Here is a 22078-nt window from a genome sequence, read left to right on the forward strand (position 1 = left end):
CTGATTTGACCTCTTTGAAAACTTTATCATCTGCAAACAATTCTTGTAAATGCAGAAGCCGGAAGCTTAGTGTTTAAGATTACTTGGTAAGTCTATCCTGTTAGGTTTCTTCTCCAAAAACATACTAAATAAGGTTTACTTAGATGTGGTTATGGTATCATTTCATCAAGTTGGCTCCAAAACAATTTTATTTTTCAGAATATTTTTATCAAACCACGAAGATTTTCCTGTCTTGACTGGCTTTGAATTGCAGCTTCAGATCTCAAGCTCTTGAGTAGCTAAACTTACAGCTGTAAGCCATGAATACCTGGAGAATAAATCATTTTTCAATTATATTTTATTAAAATATACTAAATTCAGCAGGTGAGTTTATCAGTAGAATACATCTTGATTAATACTGCCACTTCCTCATTCTTTTCTCCCTCCAAAACCTACTCATCCCTTCAATTTTCCTAATTTCATAGCATACATGTAGAATATTATGACTGCATTTCCCCCGTTGTCTATGATCCCCCCCCAACCAATCCCCTCCTACACATCTCAATTGCTAACTGCTTGTTATTCCTTTATTTGGACTATAAGTTTTATGGTTCAAAGTAGTTGCATCATTTGAATTCTCCCCTCTAGACACATATTTGTGTACATGTGTATATATATGATATTGTATGATATTTGCATATATTTATAAATTAGATCTAACTGCCACATGAGATAAAACATGCATTCTATTCATAGGATTTGAGATAAGATTGCAAGAATTAACAAAACTGGTGTTTAGATTCCCAATTGGTATATTTTTTCAGATTTGAAGAATTAAAAATTTGTTATGAAAATACCAAATAGAAAATAAAATAAAATGCACTACTTCAAATACAAAAAGCAAGATTCATGACCTCCATTAAATAGATTTTGAATGTGTCTACTCTGAAATTAATTTCAAATGATTTTGTATATGTGTAGCTCAGAGCATTTTTCTTTATTAATCAGTTAATACAGTTGCATTGTGCATTTATATCACTGTGCCAAAGTCTTAAAGCACAATAAAAAGGCCAATGTATTGTTTTAGGAGTGGATGAGAGCTGAGACTGTGATTTTAATACATTAGATGTATCACATAGGTTAATAGATTTTAAAGCATAGTAGCCCAAAATATAATGAAAGTCTAAAATTCTCTCAGTAGACTAAGACTAAAACTTTATCAGGAAAACAAACATAATCATAGACTAAATTTTGTTGTTGTCTTTGCTGTTTTGTGCCAGTCCTGGGTTTTGAACCCAGAGCTGGGAACTGTCTATTAATTTGTTGTGTTTTATCTCCCCCCACCCTGCTTGGATAGGTTTTGAACCACAATCCACAGATGTCCACCTCTTGAGTAATTAGGATTGTTATAGGGATGGGCCACCAGTCCATGGCTGTCAATCAAGATTTTTAAGTATCCAGGAAATCCTTAAGTAAGGTAACATCTCTCTTTTTTTGTTGTTTAATATTTTATTTCTCTGTATCTCTTGCAAAATTACTAAACGCTTTAGTTTTCATAGTCCTTTTCATCTCAAGGCACGATGCCTTCTTCACTATGACTATACTATGGTTGTTCCGACCACTTTCTTTTCCTTTGGGACAAAATTATTTCCATTTTTGTACCTTATTTAGGTTATTTAGTTATTTTTTTCTTTTAGGGTAGGTAGTTCCTTCTCCACAATGGACTGAGTCACATTTAGATTTTAGGAGACATCATTAGAATTCTGAAATGTGTCCTCTTTGACTGACCAAAGAGCTACAATCTCTATTACAATGCAGTATTAGATTTGATTTTTCCAAAATCATGTTTGTTATCAATTTCCATTTTATTTTTTTCTTTCTTCTCTATCTTCTTTTAAATATTGTGTACCCTTCTATTTGATCTTTTATTTGTTCCTTGTATTTGTCTTTGCTCTCACATATATTCACTTAATTCAGATATTTGATATCCTTGATTCATTCATATAAAATAAACATTTATAATAAAGTATAACTGACAGACTGTACAGGTGTTTGGCAAGTGTTCTTTGAATAAAATTGTTTTTATTCTTGATGGGTTAAATATTCACATTTTATAGAGTTTAACTTTGTCTTAAATATACATATCTAGCAATAGAAATAGTAGGAGTGGATAACACAGCCCGGGTACTTTCTTAGGAGCATATGTCTGTTTTCATTCAAGCCACCTATTCCACACTGTAACTTTCTTGATAGTAATGGCCTACTTCAGAGTCAGAGATGCACTCACACTTGAAAATGTTATCCACATACTTCATCTTCCTCTTTTTGGAACCATGAATTCTAGCCTATTAATACTAGCCACTTAATATCTTAATAGTCCTATGAGCAACAGTAACAGCAGCAACGACAACACCCACAATCAGATAGGTCCTAAGCAGTATCTCCTCATTAAGCACTTCTCTTAAAATGGAAGAATTGGGGAACAGATTATTGCTGAATGAAGCAAAAGCAAGGCAATCTCTGATTACTTGCTCCCATAAACGTACTGAAACAAAGAAAAACCCTTATTATCAAACAATGATTCATCAGGTTATTTGTGTACCATCACAGAAAACTTATTCAAGCAGGTAAATATTAAGTATTTAAATGAATATATATATCCTTTAAAGATCTAATGGATTAAAAGAAACATAATAAAGTATGCTTTATAAACTAAAATAAGAATTAGAATTTTAAAACGCTGTCTGTAGGACTTCTAAAACTTAATCAACCATATAATTTTATTGGATCTCTTATTAGCTCTAATAGAAGGGAAACTTCATGGATAAATTTAAAATAATACAGCCAAACACACACATTTGAAAAGAAGTTCTCATATCCGGGAAATAGAACATTTGGAGAAAATATCTCCTACATATTTATGGAAATGACTATAATCTATGACTTGCTTCTGGCAAAAAACAAATTAATTATTCTCAGGGTTTTTTTGCCAGTCCTGGAGACTGAATTCAGGGCCTAGCATTGTCCTTGGACTTTCTCAAGGCTAGAGCTCTACCACTTGAACTACAGCATTACTTCTGGCTTTTCTATGTATTTGGTACGAAGGAATCAAACTCATGTCTTCGTGCATGCTAGGCAAATGCTCTGTTGCGAGGCCAAACTGCTGGCCCTTATTCACACTTTTAAATCCATGATAGAAGTATTATCCCTCAAATAACACATTTATCTCTGATTTTTTAAATGCTTATATTTTTTTTTTACAAGTCTTATGATATTCTTCATTCTCTTGATGATCAGGTAATTCAACAAAATAAGGAATTCAGGACAGTGGGTTACAACATAATTTCTTTCCATTGTTTAGAACAGGGAAGAAAATAAATTTAGTAAGAGTCTTAAGCCAGATGTTAGTGGCTCACACCTGTAATCCTAACTCCTCCAGAGGCTGAAATCTGAGAATCATAGCTTGAAGCCTGTTTGAGTAGGAAAGTCCGTGAATCTCATCTCCAGTTAACAAAAAGTCAGAACTGGAAGTATGGCTCAAGTGATAGCACAATTGAGCAAAAGCTCAGGGACAGCACCTAGACACTGAGTTCAAACACACACACACACACATACGTTAAGACTTAGGGGTATCAGTAGATAGTTGTAATATACAGGTCTGGAGTTCTGAAGGTCTGGAGTTCTGAAGGTCTAGGCTAGAGATATCTTGAGGGCCATCACATCATCAACAGATAAAATTAACGCTGTGAATGTAAATGAGCTGCCCCAGATAATACAAAGTGGAGCTGCGTGCTGGCAGCGCACATGTGTGATCTTAGCTAGTCAGGACACTGAGATCTAAGGATAGAAGTTTGGAGCCAACTGGAGCATAAAAGTCTGTGAGACTCTGCCTTTCAACTCAACAGCAAAAACCTGGAAGGTAGGAGTGGAGAAGCCATCAGTGTGCAAGAGAGAAAAGCTCTGAACTCGTATACAAACACAAACATACACACTAAAATAGGAGTGCATACAGTGGGAAGATATTCCAAGACAGATTGGCTTCTGGATTAGACTACAGGCCGTAGCCACTAGCAGGCAGGTTTGTCTTAAGTCTATGTGTCTTCCTTCAACTAGCAGTGATTTCGGAAAGGGGTCCTGAATTATAGGCATAGATGAATTACCTCTCCCTTCCTAACCACGGGTCCTCCTCTCTCCTTCACCTCCCAGGCGTGTTTGGTTTACATTCCCGCCCCCCCACCCCCGGGAGAAATAAGGTAGAACCCTTAAGGGTTCCTTTGCCCTTTTAAGGCTCCCAGTAGCTTTAAAAAGTCCAGCCCCCACCTCCCCAGAAAGTCTCAGTTCAATTCACCCCCCCACACACACATTATTGGTTTGGGTGGGGTCATCCAGACAGCATCGGGCTGGACAAACGTGCCTCGTGGAGTTTACGAGAGGTGGGAAGTACTGAGGACGTGGAGGGGCAGGGACCTCACCCCATGGGCTGCCTGCCTCGTAAACTCCGGGGTACGGGGCTGGGGCGCTGGGTCCGGTCAGCCCCCGGGTCTGAACGCTGAGATGGCACTCCCGGGAGGCTGACATGAAAACGGGCCTCATAAAAGGCTTTACAGAAGACAATGAGTGCAACTTAGATATCCAGTACCAAAACCACAGTATATCTAAATTTTGCATGAGATTGCATAATAACCTAGAAAAAATACTTGAAACACTGGCTTTATCACAATGTCAGTTGTAATCGTACAGTTTATAGACTCACCATCTTGAAATAAAAAATCAGCTTACAACATATTCAGATATACATGCATTTACAAATATGTGATAACTCCAAACCTTTAAACTTCTTCCATATCTATTTATGCTTACAGAGTAAAGTTCTTGGAAGAATGCAAAATATTACATGAATCTTTCATTTTTAAATACTAAAGGACATCAAAATAGGTAAATGTTATTTGAGAGACTTTTGAATAAGAAAAATCTCACTGGACTCAACTTCTTTTTTTGAGGAAAATCATTCTTTTAGAAAGGAGTAATAGTTTTAATACAGGTTGTCTCTGAAAGTATTAGCAATAGCAGTATATGTACACAGTATCTGGTGTTATGATTAGTAATGGAAATTTTGATGATTACACTTTAGTCTGTAGAAAACTGGACTTAACCTCTGTGAGAAATTATTTCATTTTCAAATACAAAGTGACATCAAAATAAGTTAAGTGTTATTTCACAGATATTTGAATAAGAAAAATCTCACTGGACTCAAGCTCTTTGAGACCAGAGGATTAATAATCCTGTAAATCCTATATAAGCAAAGAAAGAAATGAACATTTTATAAACTTGAAATAACTTACTGAAACTGTTGTTTGAGGGAGATTTTCTTATTGGTCTCACTTCAGATTTAGCTCAGACATAAAACAAACCTTATGGTTCACTAGTTTGTTACTGTTTTCTGAATTTAGGTCGAAACTAACATAACTGAAAGCTGTGGGACTGAAGGAAGTAGATAAGGAAATCTACAGAGCCTTCAACTAGCTCATAGATCATCATAAATCACAATCTGTAATGGATCTCCTGGGGACAGGGGTATTTATTAGTCTCAAGAGAGTATACTGAAGACATTTTTCTCCAGAGAGAAAAAAAAACAATTTCTAAATATATTCTTTATTTGTGATTATCACAGGGAACTATGAAGTATGAAAGAATAATATTCCTTGATGGTCAGCATTTTGCAGAAGTTGAATTAATATGCTTTTCATTAAATAAACCTGCTTCTCCCAAATTAAGCAGGGCTTTTATTGACAATTTTTGTCTACAAAATTATAAATTCAATAGAGCATACTCATCCAGGTTTCCTAGAGAATGTTAAGGTTACTCAATACTTCTATCAAAACAAAATACTTCTATGAAAGCTTGTTCACACTTGGGCTAAAAAATATTCGAAAATACTACTAGCTCCCAAAATAAAATGACCAGACTAAGTACTATTTTTTCATTACTAATTTTTATATGTGTTTGTTTATTTGAAATAGGAAAGAGAAGGAGGGAACAAGATGATTTGGAGGGGTTGGGAGAGGAAAATGAGGACAAAAACATGAGAAGGGATATCACCGAGTGAGTGGTAATGCACTTACTACCTGACGAATGCAACTATAACACCTCTATACATTATCCCCACAATAAAAAAAAGTTCTGCAATACACATTACATGGAGTGACAAACTCCTGGTTTAAAAAATTTAAGAAATAACAGAATCTGCATAACTGATGAAGAATAATGAGAACATTCTCAATGAATGACTGATAAATGGAATGAAACACAACACTAAACAGATTAGCCTATCACTATTAAACATCAACCTATCACTGAAACAAGGGAGTTACACTATATGCAAATGCATAAATAGATAAATCACTTCAAAAAAATCAAAGCAAAAAGAAGTATAATTCTTTCATAATACTTGATGAATAAAACATCTGTTAAAGTTCACTATTCTTTTCTGGTAACATAAATTGGGCATGTCCATGCTCATTATGGTAAAACAAAAGGTTGAACAAAAGAAAATTTTTCCCACATATTTTTACTGTAATTAATAGAAGGGTTACATTATATTCACCAGATAGAAGGTGCATAACTTCACAAACATTGATACCCTTTCTCATGTCTTGGTCCCCATTTCCCTCCCCTCACATCCACCTCTCATCTTTTTTCCCCCTTCCCTATCTGATTGGAAATAACCAAATAAACATATATACAACATATGAGATAGCAAGGTAAAATACTGTAACAATATGAGATAACCAAGGGACAGCAAAAGAGATGAGAGATAACATAGTACATTAAGGAAAAAATCACTCATTATATGGCTTTTGTTTCTATATCCTGGAGGTCCTTTCATTTAGTGTCATACTAAATAGTCTTATGTATCTAGGTTTTGCTCTACTGATTATTAGGTTTCTACTGATTATGACAAATGAGGGAAACCATTGAGACTATGTTCCTTTGAGTCTGGATTACTTCACTTAGTATGATTTTTTCTAACTCACAACAGGAAACTTTTACACAAGTGTAGTTTAGAAAGCTTTCTTACTACCATCTGTAACACTACAAAGATGTCTGTTTTTAACATTTTTACTCAAAAATGCATTTGAACTTTCAGCACTAACAAGCTGTTATTTTTGCCAATTAATATTGGCAATGAAAAGACTGGACAGATGTGGTGGTTTACATTAGTAGGTTTAGCACTCACAAGTCTGAGGTGAGGGATCTTGAGCCTCAAATCCATCTGGATTATAAAGTTTGACATTGTCAAAATTAAAAGAATAGTCTCCAAACAGCACAGGGTAAAAGGAAAGTGGAAACAAGAGCTTTATCATGTGTGATAGTTATTTTTAATGTACTATGCTATTTCTCTTCTCTTTTGTTGCCTTTTGGTTAATCTCCTATTGTTACAGTATCTGACTTTGTGACCTGGCATATTGTATACTCATTTATTTATTTGAAATATGAAAAGGGAAGGGGAGAAACAAGATGATTGGGAGAGGGTGGAGGAGGGAAATGGGGACAAAAACATGAGAAGGGGTATCAATGTATGAGAAATAATGCACCTACTATCTGGTGAATATAACTGCAACCACTCTATATATTACAATAAATAAAAAATTAAAAATTAAAGAAATGCAAATCAAAATCTCTAAGAGTATACCACACTCCAGTTAGAATGGCCATCATCAAGAAATCTAATAACTACAGATGCTGGATTGGATGTGGCTAGGAGGGAACACTACTACACTGTTGGTGGGAGTGCAAACTCGTTCAACCACTATGGAAAAGCAGGATGGCAGTTGCTAAAATAATTAAACATAGAGCTCCCCTATGACCCAGCAATTCCACTACTTGGCATTTACCCAATCGTCCAGAAACAAGGACATACTAAATCCACTAGCACAACAATGTTCATTGCAGCACTAATTACCATAGCAAAGGTACGGAACCAACCCAGATGCCCCTCAGTTGATGAGCGGAACAACAAGATGTGGCATTTATACACAATGAAATTCTATGATGCTGTCAGAAAGAGACATTGCCCCATTTGTAAAGAAATGGAAAGACTTAGAAAAAAAATCATACTAAGTGAAGTAAGACAGACTCAAAGTACATAGGCTCAATGGTTTCCCTCACTTGTCATAATCAATAGAAACCTTGGGCTCTTCTAGCAGAGATTTACAATAGAACAAAACCTAAATACATAAGGCCATATAGTATGACATTAAATGAAAAGACCTCCAGGATATTGAAGCAAAAGCCATATAATGAGTGATTGCTGCCCTTAATGCACTGTGTTATCTCTCACCTCTTTTGCTATCCCTTGAGTATATCATATTGTTACAGTATTTTACCTTGTTACCAGATATATTGGATATATGTGTATTTGGCTATTTGAAACAGGATGGGGAAGGGAGGAAAACAAGATGACGGGCAGGGGTGGAGGGAGGGAAATGGAGATCAAGACATGAGAAAGGGTATCAATGTATGTGAAATAATGCACCTTCTATCTGGTGAATATAGTGTAACCCTTCTATTATTACAATAAAGATATGAAAAAATTCTGAACCTGTACAAAAGTAAAAAAAAAGAAGAAGAAAAACAAAACCTCAGGAAATAAGAATGATAAATATGGTCCAAGATATTTTCAGTTAATCTAAGGATTTACAAAAGAAAATGAAGATTAAGAAACTGAAAATGAGTCACTCAATTGAGACTACTTACAAAAAGGTCATCAGATACAAACACTGATGTTTAGCAAGAATGAGATTGCTCAAGTGAGACAAAACTAAGTGTACTCCATTTATAGAATAAATTAATACAAGAAACCACTCAGAGTACTCTATTTTTTGTATTCCTCCAAAAGAATGGCAGGAAAACATCAATATAACTGAGAATATCTCCAAGTTGTGGCTTCAGGATTCTACACACTCTAATCTCAAGTTCAAAGTATAAATGTAATCTTTTAAAGTATAGTCTCCACCTTACTACTTTCTACTGGGTTTGTGGAAGTTGTAAGCTCTACTAATGGTGAATTTTCAGTAGCTTATCTGTTTGTACCATGGAATCATCTGGTCATTAGACTTTTTCATACATTCTATATCTCATAAGTATTTGGCAGATGGTTAAAGTTCATAATGCTATTTCACTTGTAAACATTCCAGAATTTTCTCATTACCATAGAGATCCAGAGTAGCTGATCACATGATGTATTTGGCATGCTTTGATAGCTCCTATTACAACTTGCAATAACTACTTTGCAGATTTCAGTAATTATACTCATTGAAAAGTTGGGTAAAAGATGGGCCGGGAGTTTGGCCTAGTGGTTAAAGTGCTTGCCTACCATGCATGAAGACCCGGGTTCGATTCCTCGGTACCATATACATAGAAAAAAACACAGAAGTGGTGCTGAGGCTCAAGTGGTAGAGCTCTAGCCTTGAGAAAGTCCAAGAACAGTGCTCAGGCCCTGAGCTCAAGCCCAGGACTGGCAAAAAAAAAGAAAAGAAAAGTTGGGTAAAAGAATGGAAGACATCCTGTCTATTAAAGGATCCAGCTTATTTTATTCCTGTGCCTTAAAGAGGGAGAGAAATATGGAGGGGCAAGAAGAATTCTGATCATTACTGTACCATATAGTCTAAGAGTTTCTGGAGGTATCAGTGACCACCACAGCTCAATTTGTTGCAAATAAGTTTAGCCCTCTTTTAGATAAGGAAGAAGAGTGTAGTAGAAACTCTAGTTAGAGCAATTAGGCAAGAGAAAGAAGTATATGAAAACTAGAAAAGAATGAAGTTAATCATGTTTGTTAGATAAGACTCTATGTATACAACTATGAAATATTCTTTGTCACTGCTTCTATATTTCCAGCCTAATAGATACTCCAATTTTCTACTTTCTATACCAAGTAGGAGAAAACTCTAACAATGCCCACCAGATTCCCACAACCTTAATTGGTCTGCCACTTACTCTTTGCTATTTACTTTTCTTATAGTTTATATTTAATTTCTGGGGATATTTATTGTAGGTAGACAAAATGGTTAAAACTATGTGTTCTCTGTATACCTGATAAAAGCAAAAACTCTCACCAATGATTTTATTAGATATATTTTACTGTATTAGTTGTAATGTGTATATAATAAATATTGTATTTTGGCTGCATATTTATTGTCTAAGAAAAATGTAGCAATTCTAGTTATGCCAATCTTAAATAAATTAATTTGAAGCTCTAGAATTTGTCTTCAGTTTAGATTTCAAAAATGTCTCTGATTTCACCAACTCATCCAATTGGGAAGAATATAGCCAGAGAAAAGAGGCAACATAACAGAAAATCACTCAGGTTGGTCACTGAACACATGTGACTTGTGGTTTCCATAGGTTACTTATGGTTCATTTTCCCTTATCAGACCAGTGTCTGTTTCACATTACTTTATATATCATTTTATATCACAAGGCACTAAAATGTGTAGAAAGGAAGTTTAAGGACAAAATTAATACCTATAACTAAACATATTGTGAATTTGCATATAAAATACCTATTTAAACATTTTTGTCATAGTCTTGCGTGATTTACTTCCTTATTATAGAAATGCGATTTGGATCTCTATATCAAACATTGATTACATTCTTTAGTACATTTTTGTAAACAACTCCAGAGATTTTATTTATGATTCAGTGGTAAACAAGGCAGGAAAAAATTAGGGAAAATTTCTCTGCTTGGTTATGGTGTTTCGTATCTCACCCATACAGGGTTATTTGGGGAGGAGCAATAGAACAAATTCTGAAGAACTCTCAGTCCTGGGAACTGGATAAATGCAGGGCTTCACACATGGTGCCACTGGGCTAAGCTCCAGCATTAGCAAGTTCTTAATCAGAGATAGCTGCAAGTTAAATTGTTCCTAGAATCACAACATCAAATCTTAAAGTTGCTTGTGACTTGGGCCAGAAATTCCATGAGACACTTGTCTCCAATTAACCAACACTAGTCAAAATTGGAGCTGTGGTTGGTAGAACCCCAGCCTTAAGTGAAAAGCTCATGGATAGTGTCCAAAACCTAAGTTCAAACCCCAGGAACAACACACACAAACACACACATACACACACACGAGTCATGTGCAGTGGCACAAGCTGCCAGCTTGATACCAGCCTGGGCTATATAGGGAGACTCTGTCTCAAAAAAAAACAAACCAAAAACAAAAACAAAATTTAAAAAAAAACATACAAAGTAAAGTAGACAGAGAGGAAGGGAAGGAGTGACTCTGTCTAGGAGGACGAGGAACTAGTCTCTGTTTCATAGATTCAGAGCCACCAATATTCCTGAGTGGCCTTGCAACCTGGTGTGCATTAGGTGCACAGGTCCTCTGGAACCTTCAGAGAGGAAGACAATTGTGCTTTCTTTTCGTGCACAAAGCCATTTATAAAGACTTACTCTTGCTTCTAGAGGCTCTGGTCCAGGTCACCCATCAACCTACATAGAGTATGTGGTGGGTTATAGCATCCCTTTACAATCATCAGCACAATCATGTTCATGGCAATATTGCGTTCTGTAGCTCAGATATGCAGTCAACCTATTAATTCCCCTCAGTGGATCAAGAAAATATGATATATATATATATATATACTAAGTGAAATATACTAAGTGAAATAACAATATACTAAGTGAAATAAGCCAACCCAAATAAACAGGCTGCATAGTTTTCAAAATCTGTAATAATTAGAATATGCAGATTAAATTTAAAAATAAACATGATGGATAGTAAAAGACAAATAATTGCCCTGTAAACAGCCCTCTAAACATTAACACAGTGAGAACAAAAGAGAATATTCTTAGGAGAGGATAACAAGAGTTCAATAACTATGTTCATATGATCATATAAAATGATGCTTATAGAAATGAACTCCATGAAATGGGAAAACAATATATTTTTTCCTATATTGTTAGTAGTTCTTTCCTTTTTGTCTTTCCTTTTCTTCTTTGGTTTGTTCCCTTTGTCTCTGTTTTATATTTCTGTACCATTTGTCTTGTATATAAGTTAATCTGATTGGGGAGGTGAAGGGGAAAGAGAAAAGGTGAAACAAAGGATAAACTACAGCATTGATACTTGCTAGACACTATGTTGAAATGAACAACTTGGAGGGGTAGAGGGAGGGAAGTCAGGAGGGCAAAAACTAGAAGAGGGAAAGGTTTGACACTGTTCAAAAGGAAATGTACTCATGATCTGACTTATATAACTCTAACCTTTCTGTCCATCAACTTTACAATATAATTTTAAAAATTAAGGAGGAAATGAGTAGCTATGCTTTGGTTTTAGATGTCAAACATGAACCTGTCACACTTCTTGATATGAGTGTGCATTATCTAAGATGACAGAAATAGTATTTAACAGTTAAAATTTCCCTGTGGATGCTATCTTGAATTACTACTTTACTACCTTGGTTTGTCTTAAGATTAGCAATTTCACTAACATATTATATGCCACACTAACTCTGATTTCTTTTACATTTCTTAAACTAAAGTAAAATTTTGAGAATCAAGGAAGTAACAGTAATCACTGCTAACTTGCTGTTGGAATCCTTCTTGATATAAAGTTGAGATTAAATTTTTCTCTCATTAGTAGATCTAAATCCAGGATTTAAAAAGTACTTTAAAACTTTCCAAATGCATGTTTTACTGAGAAATGTATTCAGATATATAATGAAAACAACAACAACCCAAAAACCCTCTTTCCCTGTCAAAATGGATCCGTAATTTTTATCTAAAAATATGGGTCTGCTAATGAGTCACCTCAAATACTCTGATAGCACAGCCATCTTTGCCCAGTGAGATTAGGTTGTGCGTGTGGCAATTTCAGCCAGATGAATCTGCACAAAATTGGTGGCTAGTGCCCAATTCAAATCTAGAAATGGATGCAAGGATGCCCAGCTTAAAACATGAGGGCATATACTTGATGATTAATTCAATGAAACAATAAGATCAGGGACATAAATTTTTACCATTGAATGAGTGAAAGGTCAATATGGACGTCAAGTTGATACAGTTTCTATTTTATTTTAAACCATTTAGATAAGATTTTCTCAATCATTCTATAGAACACTGCACACACTCACCACTACCCCATACCCTTAAACAAACTGAACACACACACACACACACACACACACACACACACGCACCCCCCCCCACACACAGGCACTCTCCAATGTGCTGTGCTCTGAAGGAATTTGAGAAAAGTGGATGGAATCTCCTCAACTGATACTTTGGAAATACAAAACTATGTAATAAAGACTGAGAAACTGGATAATTATTAAATATCATTATCAGCAAAAATAGGTATGAAATATATGTTAATATGTGGGCAGTGCCTAAATAATATTGGCACTTGCCTATCTCTAACTGTTTAGAGAGATTTTCTCTTTATGTCTGTGAGCCTCCTCTTTTCAGTTGTCAGGGCTGCTACAAGAATCTTATGATTTTAATATATGTAAATTATGAATGCTAATGAATATTTCAAACAAAAATAAATTATAACTTTCAGGTAAATACCAATTTTCATAATCTTTTTTTTTTTTTTTGCCAGTCCTGGGCTTGAGCTCAGGGCCTGAGCGCTGTCCTTGGACTTTCTTAAGGCTAGAGCTCTACCACTTGAGCCTCAGCACCACTTCCGGCTTTTTTATATGTATGTGGTACCAAGGAATTGAACTGGGTCTTTGTGCATTCTAGGCAAGCACTTTAACCACTAGGCAAACTCCTGGCCCCATAATCATCATTTTTTGGGTAAATATTCTTTAAATTTAAAAAAAAAATTTGCCAGTCCTGGGCTTGAGTCCAGGGTCTGACCGCTGTCCTTGGGCTTTCTCAAGGCTAGAGCTCTACCACTTGAACACAGGACCACTTTTGGCTTTTTTCTATGTATGTAGTACCAAGGAACCAGAGGTGGGTCTTTGTGCATGCTATGCAAGCTTCTACCACTAGGCAAAACTTCCAGCCCTCTTTATATTTTAAAGGAAGCCATATCAGGCAAGGTTCTCCAAAAAAGAATATACAACCACACATTTTTTACACAATAACAGAGGCTAGAAAATACAAAATCTATAGCATCAGATGCCAGGCACAGGTCTCAGGGACAACTTTTCTGTGTAACTAGGCAAAGCAGATGTTTTCAGTCAGAAGAAACTCTTCATCAGGGAGATGATAAGACTTTTGCTATATCCAGGGCTTAGGTGCCTGTCAGTTTTGGTCTGCATACTGTTAGATTTCTGAGTGTTTTCTTGGTGATAATCATTCTAAATTTAGTGAACTAGTGCCTTGCTAAGTTATTAGTTTGTAATTCTTTTAAGATTAATAATAAAAGTTTGGCTATGAAATGATGCTCTTATGTATACATTAAAATGGAAGTTAATAAATAGCCTTTAAGCCATTAAAACTGATATTTTTCATGTTTTTGGAAATCAATTAAATATTACTTTGGGCTGGGAGTATGGATATTATTATATATATATGGATATAATTTAAGTTATCTTCTCATCTTAATTATTATTTTCTTCTTATAGCAAGGGTTCTCAAACTTTACTGCTACCCACACATTTACTACATACTTCAGGATATATACCTTTTATAGAGATCCTTATTCTCTACCAGACTGAGTATAACGTTTTCCTCAGGCACACATTATATATTTTATTGCTTTCATTTATGATGCCAAAGAAGTGTTTTGCTCTTTGTTTTTGTTTAGTATCTCTATTTTTTATAATGAAAAATTGTTAATACCTATCTAGCTTATACTTGATATACAAGAGTATACAACTGTAAGCCATAAATGTGGTGGCTGAAATATCAAGGAATATTTTTGCAATCACATTTTGAAAGGTCAATATATTTTGTAGCAGCAACAGCTAATGAAGCCTCAGAGGACACAATTCCTTCAGTTACTTTGGTGGCATTTCTAACACATCCTGCAATTCCCAAGAGGACAACACTCTGAGCACACCAAAGAAAAGTTCTCAGGGAATTTATCCAGATGTCCCAAGCCAGAAAGCAGCTCTCCAAAGATCCATGCTGAGGAAACCATGGATCTTTTCACAAGGAGGATTCTCCCGCCTTCCCTTTCTCTGGACTCTGACCATGAGAAAACAAAAAGAGAACAACAAAGAATGAAACAATTTGTTGCTTTGCTTTACATGCTATGCCACTGCCAGTAACATGGCAGTGAACAGGTGCTGTTTCTTTAGCACCACGATTGAATGCAATGTGCTTCAACACTCACCCTTTCTGTAAAGAAATCTCAGAAGACTCTAGCTCACAATGTTTCCTTCCTGAAAATTAACCAAGTAGATCACAGGATGTGAGTATTTCAAGGGAGAAATTATCCACACTTTTCCTTAGTTGTCTAGGGTAGGGAAGGCATGAGTAATAACAGCATGACATGACACTGTGATGTTGACAGTGTCGTTAGGGCTAGGGCATATTCTTCCTAGGACATTCACTATGTATGTTGGATAAATGATACAATAAATTTAAACTAAAGTCACAAAAATATATTCAATGCTTTTAATATTTGATTATTTTTTCAAGGAGCATTTTTTAAAGGAAGTAGTAAGTGACCATGGTTTGTTTAGGAAAAAACAAGTTTTGTTCTTTTAGGATCTAGGCAGCATCAGTCTGATTCTGTGCACAAACTCTACATATACATTAAAAAAATAATTGTCCCATTCCTGTTTGTGATGAGAGAAATAATTCATGTTATATCTCTATAACTCATGCTATATCATACCTTTTAAGAATAACTAAGTATGTCTATTTTTATTAAGTAATCAGGCAAATAGAAAATATGTTTTAAAATGTGATTTATGGTCTTGCAAAAAACTTCTGAGCCAGTTACTCAGGAGCTGAGAACTGAAGATTATGATCCAATGTTAGCCAAGACAGAAGAATTTAGGAAACTGTTATGTCTATTAAAAACAAACAAAAAATAGAAACAGAGCTATGGCTCAAGTGGTAAAGCACTAGCAAGAATCCTTAAGGACAGTGTGCAGGCCCTGCAATTAAACCACACCTAAACACAACACGCATGCACACACACACACACACACACACACACAAATGAAAATCATATAAATTTGGTTCCTATGTTTTTTTTTTTCATCCCATCTTGGGAACGACCATTTAAGTAGTAAAAGGTACTTTTGCTTTTCTCATAAATATGGCAAAATCTTTACAATACTTTTTTTTTAAATAATTGGTATATTCATGAAAGTGTCAAAATGTACTAAACATTTTGAAATGACAAGATTTCTTATTCCCATGAAATGCATTTGTGTGCTCCAAGTCATTCTAAGAAAATAGAAGGATATAATAGTCTTTTTGAAAATAAAAGTAGGCAAAAACTAACATATTTAGGCAAATATTTCTCAACAAAATATCTTCCTTCCATATATAATTCTTTTTTTTTTTTGCTAGTCCTTGGCTTGAGCTCAGGTTCTGAGCCCTGTCCTTGGACTTTCTCAAGGCTGGGGCTCTACCGTTTGAGCCTCAGCACCATTTTTGGCTTTTTTCTATGTATGTGATAATGAGGAATTGAACCCAGGTCTTCATGCATGCTAGGTAAGCACTCTACCACTAGGCCAAACTCCCAGCCCCATATATAATTCTTAAAGTTTACTCATGTGCCAACATCCCTCCAATCTAAAACTACTCCAAGATCATGGATTTAAGCTATGAGCAAGAAAATCACTATGGTTGACATGACTGCTATGTACTGGGCCTGTCCTAAATAATGCGCTGACTTCTCTATCAATCTTTGTATTTAACACAATAATTCCTCAGTGATAGGACAATACGAGGATTTTCTATATAACCACGTTGTTACATTTCCTTGAATTGTGTAAGTGTTTGTTTTATGTGGGGTTTTGTTTGTGTGTATGTTGCTTTCTTTTCACTATTGAACTGTGTTTTTCTGTCAGTTTTTGAGAAGGTCTTTCACTTAACTCCACTGACATGTATCTGAGTAAAATTGCCTATCTTAAGTTGCCCTACTTAAGATAAATGGTAAGCATCATCACATCTTGAGAAAAAGTCTCAAGATGTTTTGTACCCTGGCTGTAGATAGATTCAATCACGAATCTATCTCAGTCCCCCAAGTAGATAGGAGTACAAATTTAAGCTACCAGAACTTGAATTGGAATGCTCTCTTTTTCATCAACCTTCTCTGGTTATGAACCCACCCTATCATTTAAAAACAATGAAAATACTCCTTTATTTTGTCATTTGGAAAGAGTGACTAAATATTTACACTCTGGATTGGAAAAAAATGAGATAATTCATTTATAGTGTGTATAAAAAGAACAGTTGTTTTCTTTTTTTAAACTAGGAAGTGGTGTATAATTATTATGGAAATGAATGATCACTTGATATTTTTCTCATTGGACATCTATTGTCATCTGGGTATTTTTGCTCCTCATAGATCAGAGAAGATGAGACATGGATGTAGCAGACGCCCATGTACATTTTCCTAGGAAATTTGTCCTTCTTAGAGATCTGGTACACTATAGCCACAGTGCCTAAGTTGTTGGCCACCTGCCTCTCAAAGGTTGTCACCATCTCTGTCTCTGGCTGTGCTACTCAGTACTACTTTTTTTCTCAATGGGAGGTACCGAGTGCATCATGCTGGCTGTGATGGCCTATGACAGATACATGGCCATATGCAGCCCAATCCGCTACTTGCTGCTCATGACTCTCCAGGCTTGCCTGCAGTTTTCCACTGGATCATGGGCTGGAGGCTTCATGGTTCCACTCTTACCTACCCTACTTATCTCTCATCTACATTTCTGTGGTCCCCAGATGATCAACCATTTCTTTTGTGACTCAGACTCCATTTTTAAACTTGCTTGCTCAGATACATTCTTTGTGGAGGCGGTGGGGTATACATGCAGCTCGGTTGTGATTCTAAGTTCTTTTCTTCTCACTACGTCTTCCTATGGCAAAATTGTGGTCACCATCATCGGGCTGTCTTCAAGAGAGGCTCGGAGGAAAACTTTCTCCACCTGTGCGTCCCATCTCAGCGTGGTTTCCATCTATTATAGCACCATAATCTTTGCCTATGTCTGCCCTCCAGCCAAGTATAACTTCACCATTGGTAAGGTGGTATCAGTGTTCTACTGTGTGGTTACTCCACTGGCCAATCCTCTCATATACACTCTGAGAAACAAAGATGTGAAAAAAGCTTTCTGGAAATATCTAGCACAAAGGAGACTTCTCTGGAGCAGAAATGTACAGAAGTTTTGAGATATTAACAAAAATGGAAAATTGACAGTGGATTCTTCGCAAATTGTGTTACAAAACTGATACCAAGAGATTTGATAATCTCTTTTTATCTTATTAGCTTTAATTCTATTCTAGAGCTATTCTGTAGCTACTCTGTGTCTTATCACAGTAATATAGTGATAGAATGATAAATATTACAAAGCTTCTTGACTCTAATGCATTTACTGTTAGAAAATAGATTGAGTCAGATGTATTTCCAGTATTTTCATAGCTTATATCTCAATAGGAACCATGAGTTACCAATCTCTTTTCCGTGATGCTGTGTTCTTTATGGAGTCAATGGTCTAATAAAATTTAATCCTTTTTATTTCAAAAGCACATTCAGTAAAAATTATACATTTTTAATTATAGATGATGATTTACTTAATATAAAGGTCTATAATTTTATTATAAACTTATCAGTATTTTAAGGAACACAAAAATCAAAATAAATGAATAAGATTTTAAAATATTAGCAAGGGTACTTGAATTAATGTACTCACTATCTTATGAATGTAACTGTAACCCCTCTATACATCATACTGATAATAAAAATTTTAAAATGGTTAAGAAAGAGAGAAAAGAGATAAGAAACAGTTGGACAGTATAAGAAAAAAAGTTTTTTACGTATTAATTCTCAAATACTTTTAAAAACATCCAGCAAATATTCATCATAACTAATTTCACCTGTGCATGCTTATAATCCCCAGCAATGTTGGAGATTAGAGAAGGATCCCATGATTTCAGGTCTAGATCTTGCATCTAAAGGAGTATAAAATAATTGATTCTGAGATAAAAAGAAGGCTTGCAGGTTTTCCATCATTTTTGTGACTCTTCTGAATAAATGAAGATTTTTGGTTTTCAGTAACTTCTGTGTAGTTTACAAACTAAAATGATAACATAGATATGGAGAAAATCTCAGAACAAGGGCTCAAGTAATAGTTTCCACATAGCAGATGCTGCAAAATGTGACCAGTGGAGCAGCAGCAAAAGCTGTAAGAAAAATCTCAGCCCTGCCTTTTTCATAAGACTACCTGTAACTTGAGCAACTAACCCATAGAAGAAAAATCTTCACTAGCACTGTTTAATCAAGGAAGGTTTCTTTTCTTTTGTCAGTTATGGGGCTTTAACACTTGGCCTGTGTGCTGTCTCTGAGCTCTTCAGCTCAAGGCTACCACCCTACCCTTGAGTCAAGCCCCACTTTCTGTTTTCTAGTGATTAATTGGAGATAAAGGTCTCAAGGTCTTTAGTGCCCGGGCTGGCTTTGAACCTTGATCCTCAGATCCCAGCCTCCTGAGTAGCTAGGATTACAGTGAGAGCCACCAGTGCCCGCCATAGGCAAGGAAGTTTATAAGAATTTATTTTTACTGACACTAAAGTGAAATCAAAAGTATTTGCACATGGCAATGTAAACTTCAACATCTGATTTTTCTGGGTTATATCAAGATTTTATAAAATGTTTTTGAATGCTTAATTAATCCATATTTTAAAAACTGTATATGTTTTTTAACTTTTGAAAATAATCTTTACAGTTAAATGTGAGACTTTTACCATGCAACATAAATGACTTTTCTAAACTTTTCCATTAGAATATAAAATGTTTTATATAGTCTCCCATTAACAATGATACATTCTGTATCAGTGCAGAGTTTTTTTGGTTATATTTAATGAAATAAGGGAATCTCAGTTATAGCATGTTGCTTTGAAATCAAACTCACTGAGTTGTGTTTTGTTATATCTTGAATTATGTTCAGTGTTTCTTCCTCTGTACGACCACTCATCCAAAAATTTTAATTAATTTTCCTTTTGGTAAGGCAAAATTTAGACATATAAGGATTTTGAGTATTTCATCAAGAAAATAATGTGTTTCATATCCCAATTGCAATTTAAATATACTCAAAAGATCTCTGGTCCCAATCATATCCTTTCATCCAGAGTTTGATAGTGAGAAATATTGTAATCCTATACCATAACTGTAATAAATAATTCTTCATTGGAAGAGGATGGATTTAGTGATAATGACAAGGATCATAATAGAATTCACTGAAGATGGTAAATAAAGGAGTTACGAGATCTAAGTTCATGAAAATCCATCATAAAAATAGTAACAGTACAATAGGAAGTGTAAACACTAATCAATGTGCAAAAGTTCCTAGCATTTAGCTGACCAACAGCTTTCCTTTGAATCTTGCCATATTTCTAAGTGTTTTCTTGATAATAATCATTCTGGCATCTTGATCTCTTAATATTTAGTATTCCTTAATTACTAAGACTTGTTTTGCATTCCTCTGGTATTTGTCTCATACTTCTTTTGAAACTTATTTTTCAGTTTATATGCTCATTAATTATTATTTATGTTGATTTTTTTGAAGTTTGTTTTATCTGGATAATAATCAACTGTCTAATGAAAAAACACCACATTCCCTCCTGTATTTTAGGTTGCTTGCTCCCTTCTCTCAGGCAATTATTTTCTTTCTTTTGTTAAGTGTCAAATGGCTGAAATTCCATTACTCAGTTTTTGCTTTTATTTTGTAAACTGTGGGAGTCTCTTTGCCACAATTTTGCCTATGCAATATACATACCTCTCTCTCTCTCTCTCTCTCTCTCTCTCTCTCTCTCTCTCTCTCTCTCTCACACACACACACACACACACACACACACACACACACACACACACACATATATACATATATATACCATATACATATATATAGTATATAAAATTTATAATCTATTTTTATGTCTCCAATCTTAAATTAAGATCTTTGAGCCATTTTGAAAGAGGGTATAAGTTCAGTCCTCTACTGGAAAATATCCATTTTTTTTTTTGGCAAGTCATTGAGCTTGAACTCAGGGCCTGGCTACTGTCCTTGGACTTTTTAAAATTTTGCTCAAGGCTAGTGCTCTGCCACTTGATCCACAGCACCACTTCTGCCTTTTTCTATGTATGTGATACCGAGAATTAAAACCAGGGCTTTGTGCATGCTAGAGAAGCGCTCTACCAACAGGCAAAACTCCCACCCCTCAAGTATACAACTTTGTTAGCTCATTTGATCAAGATACTGTGTTTTCCTTAATTTATGTGTTTATACTTTTTTATCAGCCAGAAATAAAGAGATGCTTGTAAGTTTTCAAGCTTATCTCAAGATTTTCTATTCCAATATATTAGTCTTTGCATCTTTATTTTCTTTGCATATTCAACATGTTGTTACTCTGTAGGATTGTTCAAGGGGAAACAATGTGATACTGCATCATCGTTATGTTATCTCTTGGTCCAGGTAGGATTTAAAATTACTAGTGAATTAACAGATTTCTTATTATATTTTTAACAAAAATGATACTAGAATTTTGATGGAAATTGCATTGAATCTATAGACTGCCTTGGCATTATAGCTACTTTCTCATTAATAATTGTGCTAATCCATAAATGCTTGAGTTCTTCCCATCTTGTGGATGTTATAAATGGGAATTTATTTCTGATTTTGTAGTTACTTTGTTCTTGGTATCTAGAAAAGACTCTTGTATTTTGCATTTTGTATTTATATCCTTGTTATTTATTAAAATTTAATCAGGTGTAAGAATATTTTCCCAAAGATAGAAAAAATATATGAATTTGGTTGATTGATTGAGTGATTGATTGATTGTGTCTTCCACTTCCAGGGCTTTAACTCAGGTCCTGGGCTGAGCATTTCTGCCCAAGGCTAGTGCTCTACCATGGGAGCTACTGCTCCACTTTTTTGATTTTATGATTAATTGGAGGTGAGTGTCTCAGGA

General features: G+C 35.1%; 1 pseudogene; it reads left to right on the forward strand.

The window, feature by feature from the left end:
• The first annotated feature begins 6485 nt into the window (after nt 1-6485).
• LOC150057496 (olfactory receptor 11L1-like) lies at nt 6486-18286 on the forward strand (annotated as a pseudogene).
• The last annotated feature ends 3792 nt before the right edge of the window (nt 18287-22078 follow it).

Source organism: Megascapheus bottae, chromosome 10 (genome assembly GCF_031878675.1).
Source record: "Megascapheus bottae isolate mThoBot1 chromosome 10, mThoBot2.hap1, whole genome shotgun sequence".
Lineage (NCBI taxonomy): Eukaryota > Metazoa > Chordata > Mammalia > Rodentia > Geomyidae > Megascapheus > Megascapheus bottae.